The following is a 5941-nucleotide window of genomic DNA, read 5'->3' as shown; positions in this document are numbered from 1 at the left end:
TTTCATAAATGTAGCCTCTCTAATCTGCTTCATTTCTTAATACTTTGAAACACATAGACAAATTCCAGTGCACACTAAGAAGACTGAAAGACATGTCAAAATTAAAGAGAACTGAGACAAAATTTGCAGATTACTAGAAGTGAATAACATAACGTAAGTAGCAACATGCTATTTAAAACCAGGTTGTTCCTTTTCAAAATCAACATATTTTTTCATCTGTGAAAATGCAAGTGAGATGGGAATGATCCTTTTGAAAAAAATGGAAATTACCCATACACTGATACTTTTCCTTTCAGGTCAAGATTCAAAAATGCATACAGAGCATTCTGGTTTGCAAATTTTTGAAATTGTGTCATTTGCCTAGAGGATTTGAGAATTTCTTGTACCCCCTGGGACCTTCTTGGGAGTTTTCACTCTTATACTTCTTTAAAAATAGATGGTTGGCACTTTTGTTTTCAGAAACAAAATCTTTTTTGTACTTGAACATACTGGACCATACACGGTGGAAGAGATCTCTACAATGTATAGAAGGTGCATACTTGTACTGCCTTGCTACTATTACTTTCGTTTGGAAGTGATCCAGTACTTGATTCAAATGCATTTTTGAGGGCTGAAAGAACATGATCATACCTGTTGACTCCACTGAACTTCCTAGTAACCATTGTTCCTTGTTTTTCCCCTTGTATTTTTTACATACCATGTTTCCCCAGTTTCCAGTAAATGGAAAACCTTTCCCTTCTTGGGAAATAATGACACCTCAAAGCATTAAATCAGAGTGGTGGCACGGATGCTGCTCTTTTGACTTGTATCAATGAAATGCAAGTCACAGAATAGATAGTCTGTGGGGAGGAACTAGTCAGATGCAAAGCACATCAATTGGTTGTCTCCCCTCTACGCGAGATAATCCTGATTTGTATGTTATTTTATACTGACCTTTAAATTTACTGACTATAGAGAGCAATTATGTAAGCAGGATCAGCTAAACCAAACAGAGCAAAAATGTGAAGACACGGAATCCAGACCTAGAAAAGTATTAGTACAGAAATATAAAGTGCTGCTCAAAAATTTCACTGAAGGACCAGCTTATTACAGTGTTAAAAAATGTTCTCCATTTAAAGAGATCCTCCAAGTATAATATAGTTCCTTTTAGTCTTCTGTGTTAACAAGATAACTTCTTACTTATTTTGTTAGAGATACTAAATTGTCCATGAGTCCATGTGGATGTGAGAACAGATGGGCAGAGGCATGTATTAGTGCTTTGTTTCCTTTTTTAAATTTACTTTAAATACCAGCAGGTGTAATATGCTTTTAAGTAGAGCAGGCCCTGATTAGCTGAAAATAGCTAATGCTATTTAAAATCATGGCCCTTCAAAGAGCAGGTAACTCTGGAAGGGCTCCTGGGGTAGAGTAGGAAAGAGGTCTAGATACAGCTGAATAGCTGGCTCTGAAACCAGATAAGATTAGTCTGGGTTGGGTCCGGGATTTCCTAGTGGTTGAGGATGTTCCTAAAAAGTTCTTTATGCAATGACTGAAAGAGCACTGAGGACAGAGAAGAGTTGTGGAGGTGGTTGTAAGATCTAGCTGAACACAGAAGAGTCCTCCTTTTAACAGGAGAAGTTGAGAGGCAGAACAGTGTGGAACCCCAGCAAAGGTAGCCCATGTCACTTAAGAGCAGTTGTGGGGAATCTGCATTGTCCTTTTCTCCTTATCAAGCTTGTTTTCAGCTTTCAAAGACTCATTCTGTCAAATACCCCAAACTCTCTACAGTGTACCTTTTATTCCTTGTTTTTTAATCCTGTTTTTTAACTACCAGCTGTTTGATTTATTTTATTTTATTTTATTTTAATTTTTTTTCCCTGCTCCTGTGCAGTGTTTTTAGGTTGAACTCTTTAAGGTAAGAGTTATTTGAGCCTTAATGGGCTGAAAGACTCCTATCTGTGGAGCTATGGTGGGAGATCAAGTGCAGCTGAAGGAATTCAAGTCTCCACAGCCTCTCTCCTGGAGCTAGCTGTACAGGTACTACACAGTCTGCTTCAGGACATCACCCTGGAAAGCTGCCACCCAGCTAGCTGTAGCGGACAGCTAACCCTCAGTAGGAATCATCCTTTTAGTTCCCACTTTATTTGGGTTTTTTTTTTTTTTTTTTCCACCTGGGGCAATTCTGTGCTGCAGCTCAAGCTCAGAACAGAGGTTGCTCACTGAGGAAAAAGGAGGTCAGAGGTCTGCTTCCAGGAGATCCAGAATTTCACCTAGATGGATTTTTACTACCATATACAATGAAGTGGAATTTATTTTTATTGTAGAAGAATGTAAAGTTGTTTGATGTGTCCTTTCTGCAAGAGAAGCTTAAGCTGTGACAGACAAGCTGCCATGAGTACTCAAGACTATGAAGAACACTTAGGCTTTTGTTTTGCCATTTGAGTTACAAAGGTCGGGCCTTGAGAAAGAGGAATGAACATGCAGTGCATGTCCTACCCAGAGGAGAGTGAGTACTTGGGCACTTGTTTACACCTTCTTTCCCCAGCTTCCTTTTGAACAGTAAGCAGTGTGCTGCAGAGACCACCTCTTGGACATCATTAGGGATTTTGCCCTCTGGCAAGAAGGCAGTTATTTAAAAGTCATTTGTTTGTTTTGTTTTTTTATTTAGGTATTTCAAACCTAACAAGGACTAATGCCCAAGAACTGGGAAAGGAAGAAGCCTTGTATTAGTCTTGAACACTAGACAGAAGTGTTAATAAATGTAATAATTTTGTGCTGTATTATAAAAGCCAGTTGCTGCCATTCAGCAGCAATGCAAGTGTGCATTGTGGATATTCTTGCACCCTCTACTACAAAGTCTTTCCCAGCCTCAGCAATCATCTACTCCATAAGTCCTCACTTCTAGTGCCGTTTGTGTAATTTAAATATGCTAGCATTTTTAAAGTAGACTGAAAAAAATCTAGTCTAATGTTGTACCTACACCATTTTGGCTACATACCACTTCTACATGGTATTTTGAGCTGATTTCATTGTTTTGTATTTGCTGTTCTATCAACTGCCTTGACTTGCAGATATGCCTCACTACCCGTTGATTGTATCTAATGTTTTCCCTATTCTTTTCCAATGTTTCTATTTTTCCACTTCATAGTCTTTCCTTCCATTTATTTGATTCTTGTCTTCAGACCTTACATCCTTCCTGATACCATCAGATTGCTTTTCTACTGAAGGATAGGAGCTGTCATGGCCTTAGAGATTATCTCACTGCTTTAAAAAAAAAAGTTGGATTTGCTTGTAGTTTGTGCTCAGTTCTTTTGCCTACACATCAGTCAAGGATCAACAAAGTCAACATGATGAGTTAGTAATGCTGATTTTTATTACTTTAAAATCAAACCTTCTTGTCTAGATCCTTCAGAGTTTCCATCTCTAACATTGTCTTTTGCTCAGTTGCTTGTTATGACCCCTCTGTAGACATTTATAAGAGTTAAAACACTAGGTATTTTTCCTAAAACAAAAAACTTGCTTACATGCCAAGGAAAATAACCATTAAGACTATGTGTAACAACGCAATCTGGTGACTCCTGCCATAACAAGATTCTTCCTCTGTCTCCCACTGCTTCCTCCCTCCCTTTACCATTCGTGTCATCACTCACCTCCCTAACGCTTCTTTTCCTTGTCTTTCCTCCTCCTCCTCAATCATAGTGTTTTTGAAAGATGTAATCACCTTTTACTGTAATAACAGGATCATACAATCACAGAATGGCCTGGTTGGAGGGGACCTCGAGGGACCCCCCTGCCATAATGTCTGCTTTTTACTCATGGTATCTTTCTATGATAATGTCCTTGCAGAACCACCACCACCACAATATAGGCTCAATGCTCTATCCTCCCTCTCATTTCAGTCTGGATTTGCTCTCTCAGTTTGAAACTTTCCCAAGTTTTTGTACTCAATGTTCATCTCTAATGTGGCTGTGCTGTGTATCACCTTGTAGCCCCGTCTAGTGACAGGGCAAATCTATGTATTGACTTCTATTTTTATAACAGAACCACTTTCTACTGCTTCTCCTTTCCCATTACTCATGTCCTCTGGAGTCCAATGCAGAAGATACCTTATTACCAGGAAACAAAAATAGCAAGGAAATAGTATTGGTACAATATTCAATCACATACAAGTGATTCATCAGCTCCTCAAAACTTATGCTTAACCAGAAAGAATCAAAAAGATACACATAATATATTTTTTTACATAAATGAAAGATGTCTTCAATGGAAGAGTTAGATCTCTTGCCTCACTCATTTTAAAACATATATTAAAAAGTTGATCCATTGTGTCTTATGAGGACCTATTTGGAAGAGTTTTCTGGTAATAGATCACTGAGGAAAAAATGGCAAATTCAAACTAAAAGAATAACAATTTTATTCATGAAGAAAAGCTGGCAACAGAATAACTGAAGCTAGGGGGTTGGAGGCCTTTATTATCACTTCTGAAAAAAATAAGATGCAGTTGAAAATTCAGGCCTGTAGTGCTGAAGATGTATTCCTGACAGAATTCAAACAAATGGTGATCTATATTGTCCACTCTAGCCCTGAACCTGTCCTATAACTAAGAGGTCTTGATATAGTCATGGCATGTGTAGACAGAAGCTGCATCTCAGTGAAAATTCAGTTGCAGAAATTCAAGAAGGGGGTAAGGATCTTTTAAGAAAGGGTCTCGTAAGCCAAAGTGTGAAAGAAATCAAAATGTGAAATTATGAATTAAATCTTTAGATTAAAAAGTTTGGATATGAGAAAACACACCTTGAGATTTCTCTGTACTCTGTGGACAACTTACTAATTCAGGAACTGCTTTTTCCCCAGTGATATCCTGAGTGAATCTGGTTGTTTATGTCTTCTAAGGGCTCCGCCAAATATTAATTTTGCCACCACACCTTTGTTTCTCTCTCCTATTCCAATTTTTTCTACTTGTGTGATTATTGATACTTGTTCTGTATTGATACCTCTGAAATAGGCTTCTTTATGACTTTAATGTCTTCTGTTTTTATTTTCATTTCTACTCTTTATTCAACTTACCATCTCTCAATTCTGTCACTATAACAAGGTGAAATGGATGGGACCAAATATGACTTTTTTCCATATTTCCTTCCAAAGTTCTTTGGATGAGATCATCAGCTGGTGAAAGTCATTATAGTTCCAAGATTAGAAAATTCAAAATTGAAAATTGGTAATAAATGTTAACATTGAAGACCTAATGATTCCCTCACTATCTTTCCACTTGTTTGCCTCCATGCCTGGAAGCATTGCCATTCTTTTGATTGCTCAGCACTGAATTCCCTTTCCCTTCCCTTCCCTTGTTGGAAGTGAGATGCAATGGAGACAGACTGTTCAGTGTTAAGGAGGTGAAAGTCCTGTTCATTTATTTGGCAGATCCCAAATCAACACTCTCAGGCACACTATATGATAACACTCTCAGGTACACTGTATTATTCTTGGGGTCATCCTGTGCAGGGCCAGAAATTTCACTTGAATGATCCTTGAGTGTCCCTTCCAACTCAGGATGTGGAGTCTATGATTCTATGAAATAGAGCTCCCTTTAAAGGATGACCAGCCACCCACTTTGCAGATTGATAACAATTTGCTGTGCTTGGCTTTGTTTCGCAATTTAACTTAACTGCTCTGCATCATAAGTGCTTAAAAAAAGAGTATTACAAGTATCCAATGCTATTACATTTGTATGCATACCAGGGTATAAATATGCAGGGCATGTGCTTGAACTATTAAACAAATCCTTTATTAAGGTCTTAAAACAGTATGCATCTATGAATAATGCATTATTTCATGACATATTGTTCACCTTATTTAAAAACATGGAGCTATCCTGCACATGTAGAATTTTATCCCTTACATGTAGAATTTTGGGGATGGTTTTCACAGGAGATTTATTAGAGTGTCTGAAACAATTCTAATA

At 37.8% G+C, this 5941-nt stretch overlaps 1 long non-coding RNA gene across 1 annotated transcript; it reads left to right on the top strand.

The window, feature by feature from the left end:
• Positions 1 to 1400: 1400 nt before the first annotated feature.
• LOC120750677 (uncharacterized) lies at positions 1401 to 4855 on the top strand. The gene is made up of 4 exons (XR_005700099.1): positions 1401 to 1651; positions 1871 to 2016; positions 2173 to 2485; positions 2648 to 4855. It is a non-coding gene; the product is annotated as an uncharacterized LOC120750677 (long non-coding RNA).
• The last annotated feature ends 1086 nt before the right edge of the window (positions 4856 to 5941 follow it).

The sequence above is a fragment of the Hirundo rustica genome, chromosome 3, assembly GCF_015227805.2.
Source record: "Hirundo rustica isolate bHirRus1 chromosome 3, bHirRus1.pri.v3, whole genome shotgun sequence".
Taxonomy (NCBI): domain Eukaryota; kingdom Metazoa; phylum Chordata; class Aves; order Passeriformes; family Hirundinidae; genus Hirundo; species Hirundo rustica.
Note: the sequence above shows the minus strand (reverse complement) of the source record. Positions and strands in the feature narration are given on the sequence as shown.